At 30.1% G+C, this 26,951-nt stretch overlaps 1 protein-coding gene across 1 annotated transcript in view; it reads left to right on the forward strand.

Annotated features, from left to right (window-relative positions):
* Positions 1-482: 482 nt before the first annotated feature.
* The window catches only part of LOC132727799 (uncharacterized), a 38,917-nt gene continuing 12,448 nt past the window's right edge, over positions 483-26,951 (forward strand). The window contains exon 1 of the mRNA XM_060713383.1: positions 483-693. The gene's annotated coding sequence lies outside the window, so the exon portion shown is untranslated. The remainder of the gene's footprint in view (positions 694-26,951) is intronic.

The following is a 26,951-nucleotide window of genomic DNA, read 5'->3' on the forward strand; positions in this document are numbered from 1 at the left end:
TTGAATTAAGAAAAAATGAAATCTAAACATATTTTTTTCAATCTGTTTAACTTTAGTTATTATCAATGCAATAGTTTTCTATGAAAATGCACCGAGCTCTTCATTAAAATAAAGATAAAAGTATAAAGATACAATCTAATGCGCACGTTTTTCTTTCATTTTGACATAAATTTTTATGCACCGAGTTCTTAAATAAGATTAAGCATGTTAAAATTTATAGTATATAATTTGATGTGCACTATTTCTTTCATTTTGACATAAATATGCAAACTTGTATCTTAAGACTGGCGCCAAAAAATGTACATAAACTTTACACGGGCAGTGTCAATGTAATAATGACAAGTTAGTACGCATTACGTAAATAATTACCGAACATTAAATAATACATGACATTCTTGACAGCTTTATAATTCACCGTACTTAGTACTATACTATTATTACTATTATTTTATGACGGGTAGCAATAATTGGCCTTTTTATCAACAATAACATATTTTTATCCTTAGTAAACAAAATATAGGAGAAATTATTTACACCGTGTTAGTATGTGAATTCCAAGACAATGCCTAAGATTCCGATAAAGTTGCGTAAAGAATGTGCGTTGGTAATGAATGTATTTTCTGAAGGATAGGAGTGAATTCGCCGCGTTGTTAATAAATACATACTACAGATATTTCGGATTTTATGCAACAGGTAATGGCGAAATAATTTTCTTTGATTTATATGAATATAATTAATTGTATATGCAGTGGTTTTTAGGTAAATGAACTTTAAAATCTCGCAACTCGTAAGATATATAAAAATATATGTTTTTGTATTTATCCACATTGTAATGATATTTTAATATGTATAATTTTTTGTCAAAGGAATATAGAATCTATTGTAAATACTATTACAATTACTTTTTATCTTTTCAAGCATAATGCAATAAGTTTATATGTTAAAAAGACATAAAAATTGGTAAAAAATGTATACAGCCTTGCTTTAGAAAATATTTGAAAGGGAAATAGCTCCTGATTAGTGAACAGAACAAATTTTAAAAAAAGATAAAATTTTAGAAAAATGTATAAAATATCGATGTATATACAAAAGCAGATAAATTAATAAATAATAATATTTTAATGATTTACTTTAAAATGCAAAAATGAAGGTTAATTTAGTATGTTTATCTCTGTGTTTCTATTCTATTACTAAAGGGAAATAAGAACTTTTTTCTATATATTTATGACAATTGTGTCTTATGCTAGCATAAATAACTTAATTTACTCAAATTAACATTTATTTACTATTAAAAACCATTTTTAATTTTCATTTTAAATAAGCATAAATTTAGATGCACGATGCTTGAATGTATGTTATGAAATTATATAATAATTTATATTTTTACACTTTCAACAATTTCATGATTCCATGATAAGACAATTAACATGAAACTAAGGTCACATACATGATTATATAATTTAGGCGATATATTGCACCAAAAGCTTATCCGAATAATTAGTTTTCCGAAGGCAAAGTAAATGTACGGAAAAAACAAACTTTGTAAGTACGACCCGGTAATAATTAGTATTTAGAGAATGTATTGACAACTATAAAAATCATGTAAATGGAGATAATTGCTTGGTACTCACGTTATTTTTATATAACACTGTGGAGTTTTATAGAATGAATTTATCGTTGGTAAGCTTTATATTTAGAAATGAGATATATGAAGTTACTCATGTTATTCATTTCTTTAAAAAGAACTTGAATTAAATTTATTTATTTTAAATATATCCTAAATGCTTTAAAGTGTCTATGCAATAAGATGACAACCATCTTATTTTTCTTTATGTTTTATATATCTTCAAGGTCGAGTGGTTAAAATCCCCTGCCACTTACCGCTTTGGGTTCAAATCCCGCCATGAAAATATGATTAGCGTCCGCGCCGAAGCGCGGCGCCCCTTTATGGAATGAAATCAGATTTTGTGAAAGGGCGACAGCAACTTCTCGAGCCTTTTAGTCGGTCATAATAAAATCCGATCATTCCGATCGGTATGAAGGTGCTTGTTTATTATTAATTAATCCGTGGTACAATAAATAGCGAACTTGCAAACATTTTCAAATGAAAATAATAACCTTTTCCGTCAATAAATCGCGCTCTTCGTTTTTTTTTATTTACACAGTGGGTTATTATGGTATGTTATTGTTGTACATTTATCCGAAAGCTGTAAATAGAATGATGAGTTGATGACCTAAATATTCCGAAAATCTATTTATAGAGGGATGTGCTCCTATCGGTAATTCCCGGTCTCTCCCGGCCGGTCTATTTTGAATAGTACCACACGTTTATTGTCCGGTCTCTCCCGGTTTTGGAGTAGATTACAGAACAAAACAAATATTTTACAGATAAATAAGCTTTTTTCCAAAATGAATGTTTGTCAGTTAATTTGGTTACAATGATTAATGAACACAGATCAACTCTCAAATTTATTGATTATTATTATACATAAACATACAATTCGAAAAAAACAAAAAAAAACAAGAACAACAACAATAGCATGTTTCATTTTATCTATATGCGATAAAAACAATAAATATGTACAATAATTGAGAAAAAAGGTACATTTTTATAGTAATAATACGACACTATCAACGTTGAAACATTTTATTTAATTTGTTATTCGTGGTTAACTAGTAAAGATGCCGAGGAATTATTCAAAGTTACAAATTAGATTTTATGAATTATTCAATTGATTGATAATTTAAAAAATGATAAAGAAAAATACAAATGTACATGGTTTAAGAATATAAGAATAAACAATATTATACATTGAAAGATTAACCATTATTTACTGACTTTTTCCAGTTAATTTTTGACTTATAATCGTCGGTCAATATGACAATTGAATTCTTAAAATTTATTTTACAATTTAAATTAAAAAAAGTAAGTAAACATAAAATAGCACATAAAACACAAAAAAGAAAAGAAAACAATATTCATAAAATCTGTAATTTTTTTATCAAAATTAATAGATATTACAATTATTGTATAATAAACAATTATGCTCAACATGATCAACATGGTAATATAACCAGTGTCATATTTTTACTAAGTGTGAATAAATACCTTAAGAGGGAGTCTTCGCTAATAGCGATAACATAATAAGGGACAATTACACAAGTGTGGTGTTGATCATGCGTTGCACATATGGATTATAAATGATTGTTTACATGTATATCCGTTGCTCGTCCATATGGTCTCTTTCCAGTGGCGAGGGTAAACAAACGCAAACACACAAAATCCGTTGCCATTTAAAACCACGGTCATAAAGAAATAACAAGTAATATTCTAATCTCTAGCATGCCAATCAAAGTTCATAATGAACAATGTCTTTCGTCCGCTCATTCATAAGTGATATACAATTCTGGTAAAAACCATTTAAAAGTTAATAAGAATATTTTGTCATATGTCTATTAGTTCATCTTCACTAGCTGCATTTCTTGCTTGGACGCCCTTTGATGCTTTGCATCAATGCTTTTCTTGTACTTTCATGTAATGAAGTTATCCAGCCAGTTTATGGAAGGTCGGTGGTTCTACTTAGACTGTAAATAAACTATTGCTGAATGGGAACCCGATGTCTTTCCAGACCAGTTAGCCTGGCAAACCGCCGTATTACCTTAACAAAGTGTCAGTGTAACTTAAAACCAAGACAAAAAGGATATGAATGTATTTTCATATCTTTAACATCAACTTTATATGTTTTAAATAATTGAAATATGTTTTTTACTTTTCAACTGACATGTTATTTTCACATACACTACTTCCTGACATGCCTTGTAAATAACTATTCATGGAAAGAGCATTTGACATTTCTCACAAGAAATTACCTTTTCTTTTATTTAACCGGAGGCGTGATGTATTTTGTTTTAGTTGTAAGGAAACCAAGCTTCAGTGAAAATTAGATTAATTTTATGCATTTTAGGATAATGTACTTTCTTTGTAAAACGTTTTTGCGACTCTAGAGACCAAGAAAGTGTTGATTATTCTGCAATCTGTAGTGTGACTGTAAATGACACTAACGAGGCTTGCAGTCCTAAGAGAAATGCGTTGGCAGAATGATTCTATTGGTCTTTTAAAGACTATGTAAACAGTAACAAAACAACTGATTATGTTTGACATGAATCATCCAAAACATGACTGGAATAATAATAAAGCAATTTCTAATGTATTAAAACTTCACATTGCCTATTATTTTGATGATCTTAGACCTTGGTTTCAGTTTGATGGCAGGTAAGAAGAATTTACGAGATGCAAATCGTGTGTTAAGTGATATTTAAGTGAGAAAGAATTAAGAGAGGAAAATTGTCGAAATATTTGCGTGAAAATATTCTTGAAATTTATTGAATGAAATGTTTAAAATAGACTTCCGTCATATGAATGAAACGATTTGGGTGTAAATCTAGCTAGCTTTTATGTAATGTATTAATGAAGTATTCGACCCTTACTACAGTGTTTAAGGATAAAACAGTTTACAAGTTATCTACAAGTTACATATGTATCTAATATAAACTTTTATTATTGTGGCGGCTTCAGGAACCGTGACGAAGTTGATAGGTCAGGGTCAAGGTCTCAAGCTCCTCTCGGGCTACTATTGTGTTTTCTCGCATGATTTCATTGCAGATTTATTCAAAGTAGCGGATACGAAATATCATTTTAAAAGAAAATTCCTAAAATTGAAAACAATAAGACTAAATGGACAATACTTAGAAAAGTTGCCAAATTTTGATTTAATCCGCCCAAATAATGATCACGTGTTGTAGTATGTATTACCACATTTATTGCACTATAATGTAATTATTAATTAACTTCCCTCTTACGATTTGATGATGAATTATAAACATAAACGGCTGTTCAATTAACTTCTCCTTTTTTTTAATCTCGTCCGTTCTTTACGACCTCGTAATTATCCAGGAAGATCATTCCAGAAATTAGCCAAGCAGATGATATCAGTAAAATATTAACACCACAACAAGATGTTTTTGTCAGGTATTGGCTAATTCCTTTGCTGTTTTGTTATTTGTAGAAATGTTTACCTAAACAATGTGCACCTATGAGCATAAAAATAAATCCTTGGTGTCTGGTATTTTAGGAAAATACAATATGGAATTTATCAACATTCCTTTTGTACCAAAAGGATGTGAAAGCGTTTGAAATAGGTAACCTAAAATAGTCGAAAAGCAATTTCAGTTTATGGGCGGCTCCTTTTAGTTATAATATACAAAAACAATACAGAACATATATTTACCAATCAATAACATTATTGTAAAACTCGGAGGCTTTAAGATCGCAATTACATTTTTAGTAATCATTAACCAATTAAAAGGAGCAATATGTTAATTTGCATAAAATTGTCTTAACTGTGCTCGATTTATGACTTTCTTTCTCTCTCTTATCCTTGATAAATAAAGTAACCACACATGTTAAGACACATACATGTTTGTTAAAGACATAACGTGCTGTATTTAACATTTGTTAAGCGATTCGTGCAATGTATAAGCTTGTTTTACTACGAATCGACGCTCTCTTGATAGGACGAAATATCAGAAAAAAATGTTTATCGTTACTAACGAATGAACACGAAATTCAAAAAGAATATTTGAATTTTAAATGTCGCCTATAATTCAAACCGTTAAATACATAAAAAGACGGTCTAGTACTTAAAGGCCCGTAAAATACATAAAATGCCATCTTTACCGCTGTGGCTTTGAATTATGTCAGGAACCTGGATTTTTTCGTGTAAAATGCTATCCTGCTAGGTTACAGAACATCGGTGATTATACTCGAATGTCCGTTCGTGCCTGAAATAATGCACAGAGGGGCACCTGAAATCTTACTCCACCTGCCAAATACGACGTAAAACGCAACAACAACAACAAAGGGTCACATACCACGGAATATGATACAAACTTGAAGCGACAATGCATGTGTGAACAAGTGAACTAAATTGAGCCTAATCATGATTGTGCCATATATTGTTTATCAAAAATCAAAACAGACATCCCCCCATTTTTTGTCCGTTTTTCCCCTATTGCTCCCTTTTAGGTCATAACATTTCACTCCCCTCCTTCCGACACCCTTGTATTCTCTCCGGGTTTTGGCTCAGTGCATTCTTTGTGCCCTGCTATTGCAACTGGTTTTTGTCTGGGGCTGCATCCTTTGAACGTTGTATTTGCCTTGTTGATCTTCGTCCTCAGTGTTTATGCTTTAATACGTTACGGGACTCATATAGTCGTGATTTAGCATTGAATAATAACTTATAAAGGGAATATCGTTCCAGGCCAAAGCTACTGTTTGTTTTAGAAATGATAAAAGCTCAATAAACTTTGAATTGTTTTTTACATTTAAAGAAAGGAACAGTAAATCGAAGAACATTTAGACAAGTATTCGTAAATCTATCAAACAAATTAAACATAAACGCCGAGCTTAAAAAATCATGTGACATAAATTCGTGTTTTTCTAATAATTATAAAGTTCTTGTCTCGACGGAGTCAGATTTCATTGTTAGTTAGGAATCGCTAATTTTATTGATCTATTTCTCTTGTAAGCAAACAAATAAAACGTTTCACTAAGAAGATTTTATATTATCGTAAATCACTATGATGGAATGCAAACTGATGCCCCTAGCCTTAAAGAGATAGAAAACCACCTCCATCACCTACAACAAAAACAACAACAACAAGTTTAAAGCGTTTTGAAATAAATATGTACGTATTTAAAAATTGGCGATCATGCAACATCAAGGAATCATATAGATTTATTTGTTCATTGATAGATTTATGATTCTTGAAATAATAACGCTGCAGACAGCTTACTGTCGGAAGAATTTCGAAAATGCAGTAAAAGAAGAACATGGAAATAGTTAAAGTTTATACTCTGCTGAATAATAATTGTTTTTAGTCATTCAACTTCTGAAACTAAATGATTGCTAAGTTCAATTCCCTTGATTGCATGATTATATTTCATATCATTACTTGTATACTTTTTTGTTTACATTGTTTGATACAATTTCATACCCTTGATTTTATACCCTTGATTGTATGAGTTAAGTTTATACTCTTGATTGTTCCATTATAAGTTCATATCCACAAATATGCTTAACAATCTTAATAATTACAGTATTATATACTTTGGTAGCCAAAAAATAAACTATCAAACATATATATTCTATTAAGTCTGCAATAAAACTTTCAAGTAAAAAGAGCAAAGATTAACAGTTGCATACAGCAATAAAGCAACAGACACAGTACAGTTAATGTCTTTAAAAAACAACAAGTATATAATGGCTTCACAAAAACATTGCATTCTGGAGATTATTGAGAATGCAGCTGTCATATTATATTAAATAATTTATAATATAAGCTATTGGTATGCTATTGCTGTATAATTGCAGCTATGTAAAAAAGAAGAAGAAAAACAAAAAAAAAGAAATGCATTATTATAAAGAAATATATATACATGCCCTACAAAATAAATCGCGTTAAACTCGTTTGCATATTTTATTTTATATTTCGTATAGCAACACCCCCCCCCAATAAATAGCAACAGAAACAACAACAAGAACAACAAAACAAAACATAAGTTCTAAGAAATTAAAATGATTTCAAACATATTTTATTCAAGGTCATAATGACGTCTATAAGTTTAAATCTGTGGATTAATCTACTAAATGAAAAACTTTAAAATATGTTAATCGCAATTGCAATCAGAACATCTCGGCTATTGTTCATAATAACCGAAGTTTGATGGAATGAGCCGAGAAGATGCGATTGTCTTAAATGCATAGACCTTCATGCCAATTCACACATTTATTCCCATAAAAATAAAGACACTCAACACATTGTGCTCGAGGTAGGCTTCTCACAGGAAATTTCCTGTCTTTAAACGAGGACATGACTTAATGGAGATAAGTTTGTTACTACAATTAGATTATTCAAAAAACAGTTTGCTGACAATCAATTCTCATTAATAAACCCTAGAGAGATTGAAAAAAGTTCGTAATGTAAGGAACAATCCCTTGGAATAAATGTTGAGATAAAATCCTAAATATGTGAGAAGTAAGTGCTTGTGGGTGTGTTTTTTTTTTGTCTTTTTTTTTAAGACAACATGTTTACATGTTTACAAAGTGTACGATTTTCAGGCGCAATTTTAAAGACGCTTGTGTGAAAATATACATTATAAGTGACTACAAAGTAAAAATAGTAGTAAACAGTTACATTATGTTAAAAAAGTTGCGTGCAGTTGAAAACATTTGGCACTGTTCTTAGTAATCATGTGAATTAGTTTAGTGGTATTTATCTAAAAGAGAAGATTGGGATTTTTAAAACTCAATAAAGCATTAATACTGTAAATAGTTTTGTAACCGTCAGATGATCATCTGTGGATGTTTCTAACTTTAAAACAAACTTATTCCACCATTGTATGTTTAAATGTTGTGTTGTATTCTGCTTGATTCAGTGCTTTTAGGTGGGTGGGGGATAGGCAGGGGTCGTGGACGTTAGCTGCTATAGTTTTAGTTTTTGTCGCTTGCATGAATTTATAGTAGAACTCATCTCAACATATGTTTTATTAACGTTTCACTGCAATACTACAGTATCATTTTATGTCAATACCGTACCGTGGTGATAATACATAATTTTATGGAATATATAACAAGAGAGATTAAAAAAACATATTTATTTATATAGTTTCAAAGGTTCCTTTATCTTATCAAAAATAATCATATTATAAATGCTTTCACAATTCAAAGAGTTGCAAAACTCCGTCAGAAACGCATACCTTACTTTATTAAGAAAACAGATGTCAAATAACATTAACTATAAAACAATGTGGGTTCGGTATGATAATCATTTGGATACGAAAGACCGGTGGGGACATTTCAACTTCACGAATTCCCGATTTCATCTTCGTGAATTCACAATTCTATTTTCATGAATTTAAGATTTCATCTTCACGAAGTCGCATCGTTCAAAACGTGACCTTATGAAGTTGAAATCGTGAAGTTGAAATTGTGAATTCATTAAGTTGATATGTTAATTCGTGAATTCTGTATGTTGAAATATTGAATTCATAAAGTTGAGATTGTGGATTTGAGAAGATTAACCCGAGAATTCAAGAAGTTGAAATGTTACCACCGGTCTTTCGTATTTGGCCATAGAAATTAGTTAAACCTTTGACTAGATAAAACTTAATTATCATGTACCACATATGTAGTACATAAACTTATTAATCAAATATATATTAATATAATAATTTGAAATTTTGATGTTGAGTAAGTCTATGTGTAAACTTTTCAATACAAGTAAGAGATAAATGTCAACGTTGTACATGTACAGTATGTGTAGCATTTTCATACGATCTGAATACCTTGTATTATAACAAATTGTAGAATCATATTTTTGTACAAAAATTTTGAACATAATGATTATAATATCAGCTCCTATTTTCTCTGAAAAGCACTCTTCATCTAGAACTTCTTAAAATACTAATATGTTTAATGTGAAAATTATTTATGATGTACAGAGATATGATAAATAACAATAAAAATCTGCCAGTAATAATTATAAAGACTTTAATATAGTTTGCATAACACGGCATAAATAAACCATTGACATTTGTTAATAGTTCTGAAACATGTGTTCAGAAAAAATGTTTACCACAAGTCACACTGTTCTACATTCTAAATTCCTCATGTCAAATTAAAGTTTTCTAATTCTATATCTGACAAAATATTTCAGTGGAAACGCTATTAAAATTTATAATTACTTTGCACCTAGAAAAGTTCCTTTGGGATAAAATCATTGGGAATCTGTGAAGGAAAGAAATGATATGTGCGTAAAATAATTGAAGCTTTCTGTTTGATTAAAGCAAGTAATTAATGTTGACGGATCTATAGACATATTTGTATTTGATATTATGATGATGTTTACAAACACGTGTTCGGCATGGTCGAATCTAAACTTAAACAAGCTTGAGAATTGTAAGGTAATACACTATAAATGTACAATGTAAGGCTCAACTATATAAAATTATATTGCTTTTGTAGATTAAAACACATGGCAACACTCAGCTTTCTTTTGAATTGCGTTCAAACTTGGCTACAAGTTATATTTTATAACCTCCTGTTCTACACTTGAATGCAATAATTAGAAAGCAATGGCTAACAGTAGATCTTATGAAGATATTCAACGTTAAATATAAAGTTCCATCACCGGTCTTAATACAACGTCTTCGTTGACTGGTGCTTTATTTGGTGCAATTATAATGCGACTGTTTGGCTGGTACAAATGTAGCATTTAAACTACTTCTATAAACATTACTCTTTAGGGTTCCTCTAACTCTTATAATATGTTCAGCATGTTTTTTTCAGAGATCAGAGATATTGTAATTCCTATCATTGAAGATCGTTCAACAAGACATTGTTGTGATGTTTGTGGTACTTTAAGTTCTTCTATTTGTTTTCTACTTAGTGGTTCAAGTACTTCTTCCTTATATACTGCACAATCACCCTTAATATATGTGGCTTGCTTTTTAAATTGATCTTTTGACACCTTATCTGTGATATGCAGACTTCATAACCTCTGATCCCCTTTCAAATTTTTTTAAGTTTCGCCTATTGCTTTTCTCGTTCAGGGCACACGCATTTCTTAACTTGGCGACCATATCCCGTTTTTAATGGAATTGCACGTACCTGCCACAGTGAAGGTTCCACGATAACCGCAAATTTTTGACTAAATTATATAAAAATACTATTGAGCTTAATGTGATAGATAGTAAACAAAAATAAATTAATATATAAGTAGCTCAGTAATTCAAAGACATTTTTACAACTTAACGTATGATAATTGCTGTATAAGAGCATTCAATTCTGATGATTATTTGGCATGCAGCTGTCATATTTATCATCCAATTTTCCGTTTCCTTGGTTATTCTTGTTTTATTTGTTGCTATGCTAACTGTAACAACATTTATTAAACTATTTTTTAACTCGAATCGGCCTAGGCAAATGTTTGAAAGTCTTCTTTTGTATCTTTAATCAAATACACGTACACAATTTAATCATTAAATGAATTAGAAAAACAAGAATGTATGATAACCGGAATAATGATAAAAAGACAAAACTCTTTTACAGTTCAATTCTTAAAATTTAATAATTTTTGAGGAAAAAAACTTTTATTTTAATTTTATCAACTGAAGCTTTTGTCCGGGAGATCTGAATGAGCCTGCCCATTGAGTAATTTTGGTTGTAAAACAACGTTTAGAATTGAGTAATTTCTTATGTTGATCGTAAGATTGCTTATAAAAGCTTTCAAAGTCCCTGGCTCGATTCCAACCAACATCGATAAGAGGCAAGTGGTTTGAGATCAACGGTCTTAACCACTCAGCTACAGACCTCCCGCAATAAGTCATCTATATTTATAGACGTAAAATCAATGAAAATATTTTAAGAACTATCATAGTGAATTCATTTTCCCGTTATATAATAACTCTTTTCAGTAGAGGTTTTCTTGGAATCTTCACTGATGACCAATATTACTATTTTGCCATAAGGTCCAGTGAAGCCTCGAGACAAAATAATTCCATCGCCCTTAGGACCCGAGTTTTTAATGCGTACTCGTTTTGGAAAAGAGCATTTGACATTTCTCACAAGTAATTATCTTTTCTTTTTTTATCGGAGGCGTAATGTCTTTTGTTTAAGTTGTTTAGAAAATCAAGCATCAAGCGAAAATAAGATAAATTGTATGCATTTTAGGATAATTTCTTTGTAAAACCTTTTTGCAACTCTAGCAATAGAGAAAGTGTTGATTGTTTTGAAATCTGTAGCGTTAATATACATGACACTAACGAAGCTTGCGATCCTAAGAGGAATGCGTTGGCAGAATGATTTTATTGGACTTTCATAGTCTTTGTAAACAGTAACGAAATTACTTATTATATTGAATATGAACCATCCAAAACATGACTGGAATAATAATGAAGCGATTTCTAGTGTATTGACATTGCCTATTATTTTGATGATCTTAGACCTTAGTTTTAGTTTGATAGCAGGTTTGAAAAATTTACGAGATATAAATCATGTGTTAAGTGGTTTTTAAGTACGAAAGAATTTAGAGGGGAAAATTGTCGAAATATTTGCGTGAAAATATTTTAGAAATTCATTGAATGAAATGTTTGAAATAGACTTCCGTCTTATGAATGAAACGATTTAGGTGTAAATCTAGTTTGTTTTTATCTAATATCTTAATGAAATATACGACTTTTACGACAGTATTAAACGATAAAAAGTTAAAAGGTTATCTACAAGTAATCTAATATAAACTTTCAATATTATGGCGGCTTCAGGACCCGGGACAAATTGTCTGTCTCTTATTTGATAAATCGAAAGTTCAAGCTTTTTTCGGGCTTCTATATTGCGTTGTCGCGTATGATTCTAATGCAGATTTATTCGAAATAGCAGCCACAAAATTTCATTTTGAAAGAAAATTCCTTAAATCCGAACAGAAAAAAAATGAAACTAATGGACAATACTTAGAATGAAACTTTATCAAATTTTGTAAAAAAAATCGTTATAGTAATGATCACGTGTTGTAGTTTGTATTACCACATTCATGCCCTAACGTGTAATTTCAAAGCAGAAAAAATGACTCCACCAACGAATTCACTCAAAAAGAATATTTGAATTATATATGTCGCCTATAATATAAACCGTTAAATTCAAAAAAAAGAAAGACGAGTTCTTTAAAGACCTATAAAATACAAAAATGCAGCCTTCACCGCCGCCACCACTACCTCTAACAACAACAAAAAATGTAAAGAAAAAGATTACAAACAGTTAAAAACATATGTTCGTAGTTAAAAAAGGGCGATCATGCAACACCAAGTAATCATATAGATTTTTTTGTTTATTGATAGATTTATGATTCTTGAAATAATAACGCTGCAGAAAGCTTACTGTCGGAAGAATTTAGAAAATGCAGTAAAGCAAGAATATGTGTAGATAGTTAAAGTTTAAACTCTACTGAATAATTATTGTTTTTAGTCATTTAACTTCTGAAACTAAATGATTGCTAAGTTCAATACCCTCGATTGCATGATTGTATTTCATATCCTTACTTGTATAATTTTTGTTCATACTTGTTTGATACAATTTCTTACCCTTGATTTTATAACCTAAGATTATCCCCTTGATTGTTTCATTTAAGTCCATACCATTATAGTATAATTTAAGTTCATATCCTTATGTTGTGTATTTTAGGTACATAAATTTGATTGTATAATCTATGTCCATACTCTGTCTTGCATGAATTAAGTTCATACACACGATTGTACAATTCCAAGCTCATACTCTTGAGTGTTTAACTTATGTATGATTTATGTTCATACCCTTGATCGGATACTTTAAGTTCATACTCTTTTGAAATGTATAATTTAAGTTCATACTCTTGCTTGCATAATTTAAAATCATTCCCTACGCTTGTAAAATTTATATTCATACTCTTGTTTTTATGATTTCAGTTCATACTCTTGCTTGCATAATTTAAGTTCATATCCGCGCTTGTGAAATTAAAATTCATACCCTTCATTGTATAATTTAAGTTTGTACGATTTTAGTTCATTTCCACAAATATGCTTTAACAATCTTAATAATTACAGTATTAAATACTTTGGTAGCCAAAAAATAAACTATCAAATATATATATTCTATAGATAAGTCTGCATTAAAACTTTCATGTAAAAAGAGCAAAGATTAATAGTTGCATACGGCATTAAAGTAACATACACAGTACAGTCAGTAAATGTCTTTATAAAACAACATGTATATAATGGCTTCACAAAAACATTCCATTCTGGAGAGAATTGAGAATGCAGCTGTCATATTATTAATATAATTTAAGTTATTGGGATGCTATTGTTGTATAAATGCAGTTATGCAAAAAGGAAATCTATAATTGTAAAGTTACATATCCATGCCCTACAAATAAAATCTCGTTACATAATTTTCAATGTTTTGTATTTATGTATTTGTAAAGAAAACAATACATACAGCACCAACAACCAACAATAAAAACACAAAAACAACGGGCCAAAAAAAAAAACAATAAAAAATCCACACTAACAACAACAAAAAAACAGGAAAAAATAAACGCACGTACGCACCCACGGACGCACGCACACACACAAACACACAACAAAAAAAACAACAAGTCCTTATAAATTATAATGATTGCAAACATATTTTATTCAAGGTCATTATAAAAGCACACTTAATCAAGTTTTAATCTAAATTCATTTTTTTTGGTAAATCTACCGAAGTTAGAAGCTTGTTAATCGTAATTGTAATCGGAACATCTCGGCTATTATTCATTAATTTCCGAAGTTTGACGGAATGAGCCTAGAAGATGTGATTGTCGTTATTGCAAAAGTTTATAGAATAGACATTCATGAATTGCCGCTTAAACAATTCACATATGACAAAAGTACACACACTCAACACATTATGCTCGAGGTACGCTTCCCACAAGAAATTTCCTGTCTTTAAACGAGGTAATGACTTAATGGAGATAAGTTTGTTACTACAATTAGATTATTTAAAAAACAGTTTGCTGACAATCAATTCTCATTAATAAACCCTAGAGATATCGAAAAATATTCGTAATGTAAGGAAAAATCCCCTGGAACAAATGTTGAGATAAAATCCAAATTTTTGAGAAGTAACTGTATGTGGGTGTTTCTTTTTGTCATTTTAAGACAACATGTTTACAAAGTGTACGATTTTCAGGCGAAATTTAAACGACCGTTTGTGTGAAAATATACATTATTAGTGACTAGAAAGAGAAAATATAAGTAAATAGTAACAGCTACATTATGTAAAGTTAGTTGCGTGCAGTTGAAAACATGTCACTGTTTTAAGTAATCATGTGAATTGTTTTAGTGGTATTTTAATCTAAGAGAATATTTTGATAAAGCATTGAAACTATTTACGCAAAATGAACACATCCGTGGATGATTTTAATTTAAAAAATATTTCCCCATTTTATGTTTGATTGTTGAATTCTGCTTGAGCCAGTGCTTTTGGGGGCAGGGCAGGGGGCGTGGACGTTAGCTGCTGTAGTTTCAGGTTGTGTCGCTTGGGTGAATTTATAGTAGAACACCTGAACATATGTTTTAATTAATCTATGACAGCAATACTACAGTATCATTATTTCATTGTAATAATATATACTTGTATGGAAAATATAACAAGATAGTAAAAAAAAACATATTTATTTATACAGTTTCAAAGGTTCCTTCATCTTATTAAAGATAATCATATTATGAATGCTTTCACAATTCAAAGAGTTGCATAACTCCATCAGAAACGCATACCTTACTTAATTAAGAAAACAGATGTCAAATAACTAAAACAATCAGACACTGTGGTTTTGCAATTACTGATCGGTATGATAATCATTTGGATACGAAGACCGATGGGACAAGTCAACTTCATGATTTCCCGATTTCATCTTCGTGAATTCACAATTTCATTTTCATGAATTCAAGATTTCATCTTCACGAAGTTGAAGCCGTGAATTTATGAAATTGAAATCGTTAAGTTAAAATCGTGAATTCATGAAGATAAAATTGTGAGTTCGTGAATTGTGTATGTTGAAATATTTAATTCGTGTAGTTGAAATTATGAATTTGTGAAGATGAACCCGATAATTCAAGAAGTTGAAATGGTACGACCGGCTTTTCGTATATGACCATAGTGATTAGTTCCTACCTTGACTAGATAAAACTATATAATAGTGTTACCATAAAAGTTATACTGAAACTTGTTCAAATATATATTGATATAATAATTTGAAATTTTGATGTTGAGTTAGTCTATGTGAATAATTTTCAATACAAGTAAGATATATATGACAACGTTGTACATGTACAGTATGTGTAGCATTTTCATGATATGTGCGTAAAATAATTGAAGCTTTCTGTTTGATTAAAGCAAGTATTTAATGTTGACGGATATATAGACATCTTTGTATTTGATAGTATGATGATGTCTACAAACACGTGTTCGGCATGGTCGAATTTAAACTTAAACAAGCTTGAGAATTGTAAGGTAATACACTATAAATGTACAATGTAAGGCTCAACTATATAAAATTTATATTGCTTTTGTAGATTAAAACACATGGTAACACTCAGCTTTCTTTTGAATTGCGTTCAAACTTGGCTACAAGATATATTTTATAACCTCCTGTTCTACACTGGAATGCAATAATTTGAAAGCAATGGCTAAGAATAGATCTTGAACAGAAATTCAATGCACTTCATAAAGTTCCGTATCAACTAGCCATGACCAGTCTTAACACGACGTCTCCGTTGACTGGTGCTTTATTTGGTACACTTATAATGCGACTGTTTGACTGGTACAAATGTAGCATTGAAACTATTTCTATAAGCATTACTCTCCGTGTTCCTCCAGCGCTTACAATATGTTCAGTATGTTTTTGTCAGTGATCAGAGATATTGTATTTCCTATCCTTAAAGATCGTTCAACACGACATTGTTGTGATGTTTGTGGTACTTTTAGGTTTTCTATTTGTTCCCTACTTAGTTGTTCCAGTACTTCTTACTTGAATACTGTACAATCACGCTTAGAATGTGTGGCTTGCTTTTTTTAATTAGTCTTTTGACAGCTTATATATATGTGATATGCAGGCTTCATAACCTCTCTTTCAAAATTTTATTTCTTTTAAATTCCGCCCATAATTTTCCTGTTTCGGGCACACACATTTCTCCACTTGAGACCAAACTCCGATTTTCTTGAAATGACACGAACTTGCCACAATGAGGGTTCCATGATAATCGCCTTATGAACACATCTGCGGATGTTTCTAAATTCATAATTTCATTATTTTCATCGTTTAAAGATGAATTTTGTTTCAGCCGGTGCTGTTGGTTTGCAGCGAGTGAGGACACTTACACTACAGCCAATGAACAGGCTCAATATAACCGAGCCTGTTACATTTCCAATTTTGTTGTTTTGAACTTTCTTTAAGGATTCTGTTTCTCTCTACCTTTATGTCTTGCTGAGTTCTCCAAAGGATTACGCTTCCTATTGAACATTGAGACAAAACCTACTTTCATTATATAAAACATATAAATAATGACGATTTTGTAATTGGTTAAAAGTATTCTTCGTCACAAAAAGTATATAATTGCAAAGAAAATGATGTAATAATTCTATTTCTCTCAAGTATCTCGTTATGATTAATTTTACGGCACAAATCTTATAAAAAATAGGGAAAAACGGAATCCCTAAAGAACGTCCAGAACGTCAAATTTGTAAAGGTAAGCCTATGCTTAAAAACAAATTTTGATTGGACAAAGAGATTGGACAACAGGCAACAATATGCGGACAAAATATGATTTTGCCTTTTATATATTTTATACTGCCGATCTTTATGTGATAGATTGTAAACAATAAAAGTGTTAAAAGTATAAGTAACTCGGCATTTCAAAGTCCTTATTTGCAACTTAACATATGATAATTGCTGTGTAAGAGCATTCAATTCTGATGGTTATTTGGTATGCAGCTGTCATATTTATCATTCAATTTTCCGTTTCCTAGGTTATTCTTGTTTTATTTGTTGCTATGCAAACTATTAAAAAAACAACATGTATTAAACTATTTTTAACTCGAATCGGCCTCGAATCTTTTGTATCTTTAAGCAAATACAATTTAATCATTAAATGAAATTAAAAAAATAAGTATGCATAAAACATTAAGCGGTATAATGATAAAAAGACAAAACTCTTTTACAGTTCTTTAAATTGAACAATTTTGGATAAAAAGACATTTTATTTTAATTTTATCAACTGAAGCTTTTGCCCGGGAGATCTGAACGACCCTGTCCATAAAGTAATTTTGTTTTAGAATTTAGTCATCTTTTTTGTTCACAGTAAGCCGGTTGGATGGCTCTTTCAAAATCCCTGGCTGGATTCCAACCCACATCGGTCAGAGGCAAGTTTCGGTTACAGACCTCCTGCAATGAGTCATCTTAATTTATAGACTTAAAATCAATGAAAACATTGAAAGAACTATAATACTGAATTCGTATTCCTGTTATATAATAACTTATTTCAGTAGAAGTTTTCTTGGAATGTTCACTGGTTATCAATATTATTACTATGCCATAAAATATAATGGTCCATATGGGGGTGATTAGCAGTGAGAAAGGTTGCGGAGTTCTCTCAAATTGAGTTACAATACCCTCGTTTTATAGAACAAAGAAAAAAAAAATCTTTTCTGAATGTGCCCCCAACCCTTTTTTAAAATAAAAACATGGGAATTTTTAAATTTTTTCATAATTCCCCCTTTTAATTTTTAAAAATTTAAAAAAAAAACTTGCCCTTTTCTTTAAAAATTACCAAGAAAAGGGCGTTTCAAAATTTTTTAATCTTTTTACTTCCGGGGGTTTGTTAAAAGTTTTGCATTGGCGTTTCGGAAAAAACCCAATTTAAATTGACCCCCAACTTTGGGGGGTTTCCCCTTTTTAATTTAATTTTCCCAAAAAAAAAATTTTTCCCAATTAATTTAAAATTATTAATCAAAAATGGTAATAATTTTTTTTCTGTTCCCTTTTTCTTTAAACAAACCCAAACCAAAGCAAAAAAAAACAAAAAAAAAAATTTCAAAAACCCCCTTTCCCAACCCCAATTCAATTTTTTGGCCGGGGAGGCCAAACCAAAAAAACCCAAAAGCGAAACACCCCCTAAGAAAAAAATTTAAAAACCCCAATTTAAATCCTTTTTTAAATTTAAAAATTTTATTTTTTGTTTATTGCCATGTGGTTGAGTTTTTTTCACAGATTTCTTTACTCATTATCATGGGATAATAAACCAGATGACCGGGGGTTAGATTTTAAAAAATTATATTTCAAACAAAATACTTCATTTTTTAAATTTTGCTTTTTGTTTTTTTTCCGCCTCTTAATATCCCGGAAAAAAACCCTTGTTTGAAAAAGAAAAACTGCCGATAACCGTAACCCTGTTAAACAAAAGCAAGGTTTTGTCATCTTAGTGCAAACTTTTTATTTTAGAAGGGCTTAACCTTTTCCCGTTACCAGTTTTTGATCAAAAAAACCCCCCCTTTGTTATGCCCCTTTAAAAATTTAATTTTCTTTTCTGAAATTTTTTGCATCAATTAAAAAAAGGCTTTTTTTAAAATTTGTACAAATTTTAAAAAAAAAAAAGGGGAAAAGTCCTCATTCTATGGGGGCCGGTTGCGCCCTTTCAAACCTGCGAGAAATTTTTTTTATAAAATTCGCGGGGAAATTACAAAACCCCCCAAAATTTTCTGAGAAAACGTAAACATGTGTTTTGGGAAACCTTTTAATTTTTATAACAGAATTTTGGAAAAAGTTTGGAACATTTTTAAAAAATCTTTCAAAAAATAATTTTTCAAATACGGTTTTTCCAAAAAAACCCCATTTTCATAAAAAAATAAAGGCATTTGCTAAGGAAAACTTTTGGTTATTCAAATAAAACTTTTTCTTTTTAATTTTTTTTTTACGAAATATTCCATTTAAAAACCCCCCTTTTAAAGGAAAATTTATTTTAATTTTCCTTTTCCCCGGGAGAAAAAATTTCCCCCAAAGGTTTAAATGCCATTGAGAAATATTAGAACGAAGTACCGGAATGTTTTGTTTGTTAATAAGGCAAAAAATGTGATGTTGACAGATGTATTAGAATGCATCTCTGTATTTTTCTTCTGATTTATATTTTACAAACATTTATGCTCAGCACGGCAAAAATTTGTTACAACACAGACAAATCAATCTGCTGCAATCGTTAGGATAGCACAGTTTAAATGTTTACGTTATATTGTGCTATAAGATTTTTTTATATTCCTTGTTATAGATTAACACATTTGGTACCACTCAGCTTTATTTTTTGAAAATATGCCTTTCAAAACTTTGGCTACATAATATATTTTTTAAACCTTTTTGTTTCTAAAGAAGTGCTTATAAAACGGAAAACAAATGCTTATAATAGATATTAAAACAATATATCTTTAATACTTAAAAAGCGGTATTCAACACGCTTTTACAGTTTCCCTTTCTATGGCTTCTTGAACAACCGTTTAGGTTTACCGGTTTTTCTTTTTAAATTGGGGTTCAAAAAACCTTTTTCAAAATTTTTGTAAAAAAAACCTTTTTGATTTTAAACTTTATAAGAAAGGTAATTTAATTTCAGTGTTGGCTCAAAACTAGATTTTTTGAAGGAGTTAAATAAAAGGGCATGATGTAAGCCTATGGTAAGCATTCAACGACTTCAATAGTCAGTAATAAACTTACACGTATATAATATTCTATTTATCACATACCAAAAGTAAAGACTGTTTAAATGCAAAAGAATTTTTTTTCATTGACATGCCTATAGTATAACACTACATCTAGCCTCGCCTTTATACTATGCTACACACATGACCTCATGTCGAAACATATGCACGGTCGTGATATACCATTTTTACGGAGTAGCAAATCGGCATAAGTAAATGATAAATGATATGTGAAGTGCCGGTTTGTCTTTTTTTCCATAAATATAGTTAGACTAAACTTTCGTTCGTTATGTTTAATACGGTATATAAATTATAAAGATTTTGTGATAATTTTACGTTTTAATTACATCACAAAATACATACTGTGAAAAAGATGTTGTAATGATTCTAAGACTTATATCTTATATCTTATTATGATTATCTTCACAGAACAAATTTTATATAAACGTATGCTTTGCAAACCAAATATTGACTGGACAACATTTAACATTATGCAAACAAAAATATGATTTTGACTGTTGAATATGAATATTTTGTCGATCTTTTTGGATGGATTGTTTAAGAGTAAAGGTGCAATGAAATACAAGTAGCTAAGTGTTTCATAAATTTTTCATTTACAACAAAACATGTTATTATTGCATTCCGTAATGATGATTATTGGTATGCAGCTGTACTATGCAAAGTAAAATAACATAAAAAGCGTAATAACTCAAACTTAAACAGGCATATATTTATTTATGAAAGGCACTTTTGTTTTTATCTTATTACTCCAAATATACGTGTACAATTTTACATTTCAACAGACCATTTGAACAGTAAAGGAAAAAAAAAAGAAAATAGAATGCATAAAATCTTCTTTACAATTCAGTTCTTATGAAGTGATCAATTCTTTAACGTTTTTTTTTATAAAGCAATTGCTTTGGGATGGTTTTTAAAAACACAATGAATATCGAGTGATAGGTCACATTTAATCATCGTCAACATTTGAAACAATAGCATGATTTTTTATAACGACTTTTTTAAGTGTAAAAGGTTTCGACAATCTGTGCTTCTTCTTTGTCATAAACTATAATGGTCCATATGGGGGTGATTAGCAGTAAGGAAGCTTGCGGAAATGTCTTAAATTGAGTTAAAGAAGTCTTGTTTTATAGCACATAGAGCAAATCAACAAGTAATGCCATGTTTGAAAGTAATTTCAACTTTCACCATGTGAGACAAAAACTGTTACTATAAGGACAATGTCAACCATTAAGTATTATGTGCGAAATAGTCGCCTATTCTGAAAATAACTCTAGTATTACAGTTTACAATGCAATGATAACTGATATTACACAGTTATAACTCGCGTATCAATGAGACATTTTCAATTCGGAGAGATTTTTCTTGCCAATCTTTTCTCTAAGATATTATCAGTAAAGAACAATGTGCATCAGGTGCAGTTTCCTTTAATATTCCTTGAAAACGTTAAATCTGGTCAATGTCTCATCTTAAAGATAATAGTCACAATGTGCACTGAAATGTTATATTTATTCTTTATTTGTCGTATTGGCATAGAATTTACTAAAAAACGAAATTCTTTATTAATTCAATCATTGGAAAGCTTGATAAAGCAAAAAAAGTAGTGCACCTTTATATTTGTGATTCTAGCCACACGTATCTACATTTATATTTTCAGAAAATATAAAATCATATACATGTATACAAATATATAAGAGAGATTGTTTAAAGTGCTATATTTTCTTTGCAAGTTAGGTTAGTAATAAAAACAGGTAGTAGAAATCCGCTTTTCAACCTCCAGATAACTGAACGTTACCTTGTTACAACATCTTTTGATCTATACGCCGCCGTTTAAATTGATTACTGTGCAATAACTTGTATCTCTATCGATGGCATAATGAAATAGGCTCCAGTTTATAATTGTATAAGTTAACAAATGTTAAAATAAACAAGGATTTTAAATGATGAATGAAAACTAAATTGGTTCACAAAGACGATGCGTTATTATACAAAATTAAAGGAGCAACTGCTACATTTTAATGTATTTCGTCATATATACATTTAACCGGAAAAGTGCTTTTGTAATGGATAATCGACTGAATTTTTCAGTCATAAATTGTTTACGATGTACTGTTTCTCTCTCTATTTTAAGATGAATGAATTTATGTGAAATATCTATGACTTTACTTTCTTTTTCTTTGTACGGATAGGGGAGTGTGTGTGTGTGTGTGGGGGGGGGTTTGGGGGTGTTTATCATTTTCAACAATTGATATTTTGTTGTCCTTGCTCCTGGAACCATCGCTTGCCTGCGTTTATAAAACAATTACTTTTAGTAGCGTTTTTCAAAGACGAATATATTTTTTTTCCTAAGCCTAATTATTTGCTGTTATTCTCGTACTAAATATATGACACATTCAAAGTATATAAGAGATTATTTGTCAGAATATATTTTGTAGAGACGTTACTAGAATTACTAGAATCATAATTACATTTTACGTAGAAATTCTCCGGGGTCCTCATTTCTAGAAAATTGGCAATGGATATTTTTCTCATTTTCTTAAGAACGGTATTCTATGTTTATTTCATGCAACGAAATCATGCTTATCTATGAAAAGGACTAATTTAGAGTAATTATTTTATTGTCATAGCTATTCCACGATGAAATATTACCCACAAAGAAACACTTCAACTAAATCGAGACTAAACTGTTGCACGGAAAGCTGTTCCAAAAAATAATAACTAAAGGGTAATTTAAGAAACATTGAGTAACACAATGTTAAATAGCTACTAAATGTGTTGATAAATTAAAAACAACATGTACATTCGAATTATATCAATGATTTAGGAAGAATTGAAATTACATTTTAAAGTAATGTTCTGTTCATAGACGGAATTTTTAGTTTTAACATGTAACAGTTTTAGATATTATAATTGGTTTAATTGAAAAAAAAAGATGCAAATATAAGGGTGTTTGCCAATAAGAATTACATTTCATGAATTGTACAGTTAGAATAACAACAATAGCAATGAAGACGACTTTAATAATAATAATAATAATAATAATAATAATAATAATAATGATAAAACAAACAACAAAACATCAACTTGAACAAAACATAGAAATCACAAAAATACACACAAACAATTACCACAAACTTAATTAAGGACTTCATCGTTTGTTTCATCTCCATGAGTTTGGGTTTATTTAACAGATGCTGACATTTAATTGTAAGCGTAAAATATGCCAGCTGACGTGTTATGAAATTAATTAATTATACGACTACTTCAATTCATTTCGCTTCTGTTCAATCTCGTCTGCTTCTTACGACCTTGTGATATCAGCCAAGACAAAACAGCATTCTAGACATAAGCCAAACAGATGATATCATTGAAATATTATCTCAATGAAATATTATCAACATCACGTTCTTGATCAAATATTAAGTCTGTGCCTTATTTTCTTAACTATTTGCATGAAAAGCATTTGCACCAAAGAACATAGGCATTTTTTCAAATCTGTTATATATTCTAACTTAAAATCTAACAGTTGTCATTTCTTATAAATGTAGAAAACATACAGATATAGTTTGAAGAAAGACTTTTTTCTTAGTGTTTACTGTAACATTCAATATCATATGGTTTTTCATGAATGAAATGCACTGTTTGCATAAATTCGCATAAGCATCAGATTAGAATATGTGGTGTATAAAGAGTTTTATATACCAATAGATTATTTATTTCTTTCTTAGATGTGTCGAGGGGTTTCCGTTTTGTTTATGTATAATATCGACTGTATTTTCTTTTTTCCACTTTTTTTTTATTTGACAATTATAAATAGTTCTCAAACGCTGTTTTGACGAAGTCTTAACCGTAACATAATAAAATCACTGAAATGATTAGTTTGAAACAATACAGCCTTGTTTTTCCAACAAAAAAATGAAAGCCGCTTTAAAATACAAAAACGTTGACTATGAAACTTATTTATGAAGCACATAGTAATTATAAATAACTATGAAAATATCAAAGAAAAAAATATATATGGCACTGCATAAAACGCGTTGAATTTCTTCTTTTCAGAATAAAAGAAATCATAAATTGTGAGCCTTTGCTTTCAGCTTTTTATAGCATTTCAGTTGAGTATAAAAAGGTTATAAAATATATCTTGTTGCCAAGTTGAACGCAATTCAAAATAAAGCTGAGTGGTTCGGGCCATGTGTTTAAATCTACAAAAGTAATATAAATATTACATACCTGAGACTAACATTATCTCACATTATTCATTTATAATGAATTAAGTTTCCTAACAATTCAACCATGCATGCACCAATCTGTTTAAAGCGGACTTCAGCTTTTGTTTATTCGTTACAAAAACAATTATGTGATGTTCGAAACTAAGTATTTCAATAATTTTATCTTGGTAAAGAGCATCATATCACTGTTAATCCTTCTTTAAAACAGCGTTCCGGGAGCCAGTAACGTTCGTTTCTAAAAATAGAAGATCGGAAAACGAATTGTCCGCCGGTAGATTAAAGGTATTGAGGGGTTCCTTATTGTTTATGTATTTTATCGACAGCAAATTTCAGTTTTCACCTTAGTTCTTTTGATTTGACAATCATATGAAACGCTTTTTCTAAAATTGCATATTTAACATTAAGACATGCTAAAGGCCGCTTTAAGTTTTTAAACTGTCGTCCCGAGCACGTGTTTATAAATATAATTACAGAGATGTCTTTAAATCCGTCGATGTTTATTTTTTGCTTACAATGTATAACAGACAAGAAATTTCCCAGTATTTACTTACATATCATGTTCCTATTTCACATACTCTCTCGGCTTTGATCCCAAGAGAACTTTTCTTCGTTCAAAGTAATTACAAACTGATAACGTTTTTTACTAGAATATGTAGTCAGATATAAAACAAGAAAGCTATCATTTGACATGAAGAATTTAGCGTGTTTCATGGTGTGAAAATTGGTCTGAACACCTGTTTTTTTATTTGATAAGAAATGTCAATGTTTCTTTTAATATTATCTTATTAGGATGCACTTTATGGCACTTTCTGGCACAAATCTTATATAAACATATGTTCAGCAAATGTTGACTGGACAAAGTGACTAGACAACTCTGCCACCTTCGAAAGCACATGGCACTTCCAAAATTATTCCTAGAAATATAGGTAACCTGGGACACCAGCCCACAAAGACATCTTTCTTTCCGATCTGGACATTCATACTCTCAGATACTTTCCTTTAGCAATTTGTTTTGGACAATAGATCTAGATCGAACTAACTCCATGACTGTTTGAACTAATTCTGTTTATCGTTCATTTATATCAACTCGATATTCTTTATTATTCTTTTTTGTGTTGTTTATTTAACTCATTTTTCTTTGACTTCTAAGACTTTCTAAGACTTGTAATAATATCTTATTATGATAATGTTCACAGCACAAATTTTATATAAACGTATGCTTTGAAACCAAATATTGACTGGACAACAGTCAACATTATGCCAACATAAATATGATTTTGACTGTTTTACATAAATATTTTGTCGATCTTTTGTGATGGAATGTTAAATAGTAAAGGTGCGATGAAAAATGTGTGATAATTGCTGTTTAAGAGCATTCCATACTGATGATTATTTTGGTATGCAGTTGTATTTACTTACTTACTGTACTTTGCAAGCTAAAAAACATAAACATAAAAAGCGTAAAATTTCAAACTTAAACAGGCATATATTTATTTTTGAAAGGCATTTTTGTTTTTAACTTTTTACTCCAAATAAACGTGTAAAATTTTACATTTCAACAGACCATTTGAACAGTAAAGGAAAAAAAGAAAAAAGAATGCATAAAAACTTCTTTACAATTCAGTTCTTATGAAGTGATCAATTCTTTAACGTTTTCTTTTTTTTATAAAGCAATTGATTTCGGTTGGTTGTTAAAAACACAATGAACTTCGAGTGATACGTCGTATAAAATCATCGTCAACATTTGAAACAATAGCATGATTTTATATAATGACTTTTTGAAGTGTTAAAGGTTCCCTCACATTTCCTTTATAATCCGTGTATTTTTTATGCCATAAACTATAATGGTCCATATGGGGGTGATTAGCAGTGAGAAAGCTTGCGGAAATCTCTCAAATTGAGTTAAAGAAGTCTTGTTTTATAGCACATACAGCAAATCAACAAGAAATGCCATGTTTGAAAGTAATTTCAGCTTTCTTAATAAGAGACAAAACTGTTACGATTTGGACAATGTCAACCTGCGAAATAGTCGCCTATTCTGAAAATAACTCTAGTATTATAGTTTACAATGCAATGATAACTGATATTACACAGGTATAACGCGCGTATCAATGAGACACTTTCGATTCGGAGAGATTTTTCTTGCCAATTTGTTCTCTAAGATACTATCAGTAAAACACAATGTGCATCTGGTGCAGTTTCCTTTAATATCCTTTGAAAACGTTAAATCTGGTCAATGTCTCATCTTAAAGATAATAGTCACAATATGCACTGACATGTTTTGTTTATTCTATTTTTGTCGAAATCCTTTATTAAGGTTTTACCATCCTAATGC

This window comes from Ruditapes philippinarum, unplaced genomic scaffold (assembly GCF_026571515.1).
Source record: "Ruditapes philippinarum isolate M1 unplaced genomic scaffold, ASM2657151v2 ctg432_1_1_1_1, whole genome shotgun sequence".
NCBI lineage: Eukaryota > Metazoa > Mollusca > Bivalvia > Venerida > Veneridae > Ruditapes > Ruditapes philippinarum.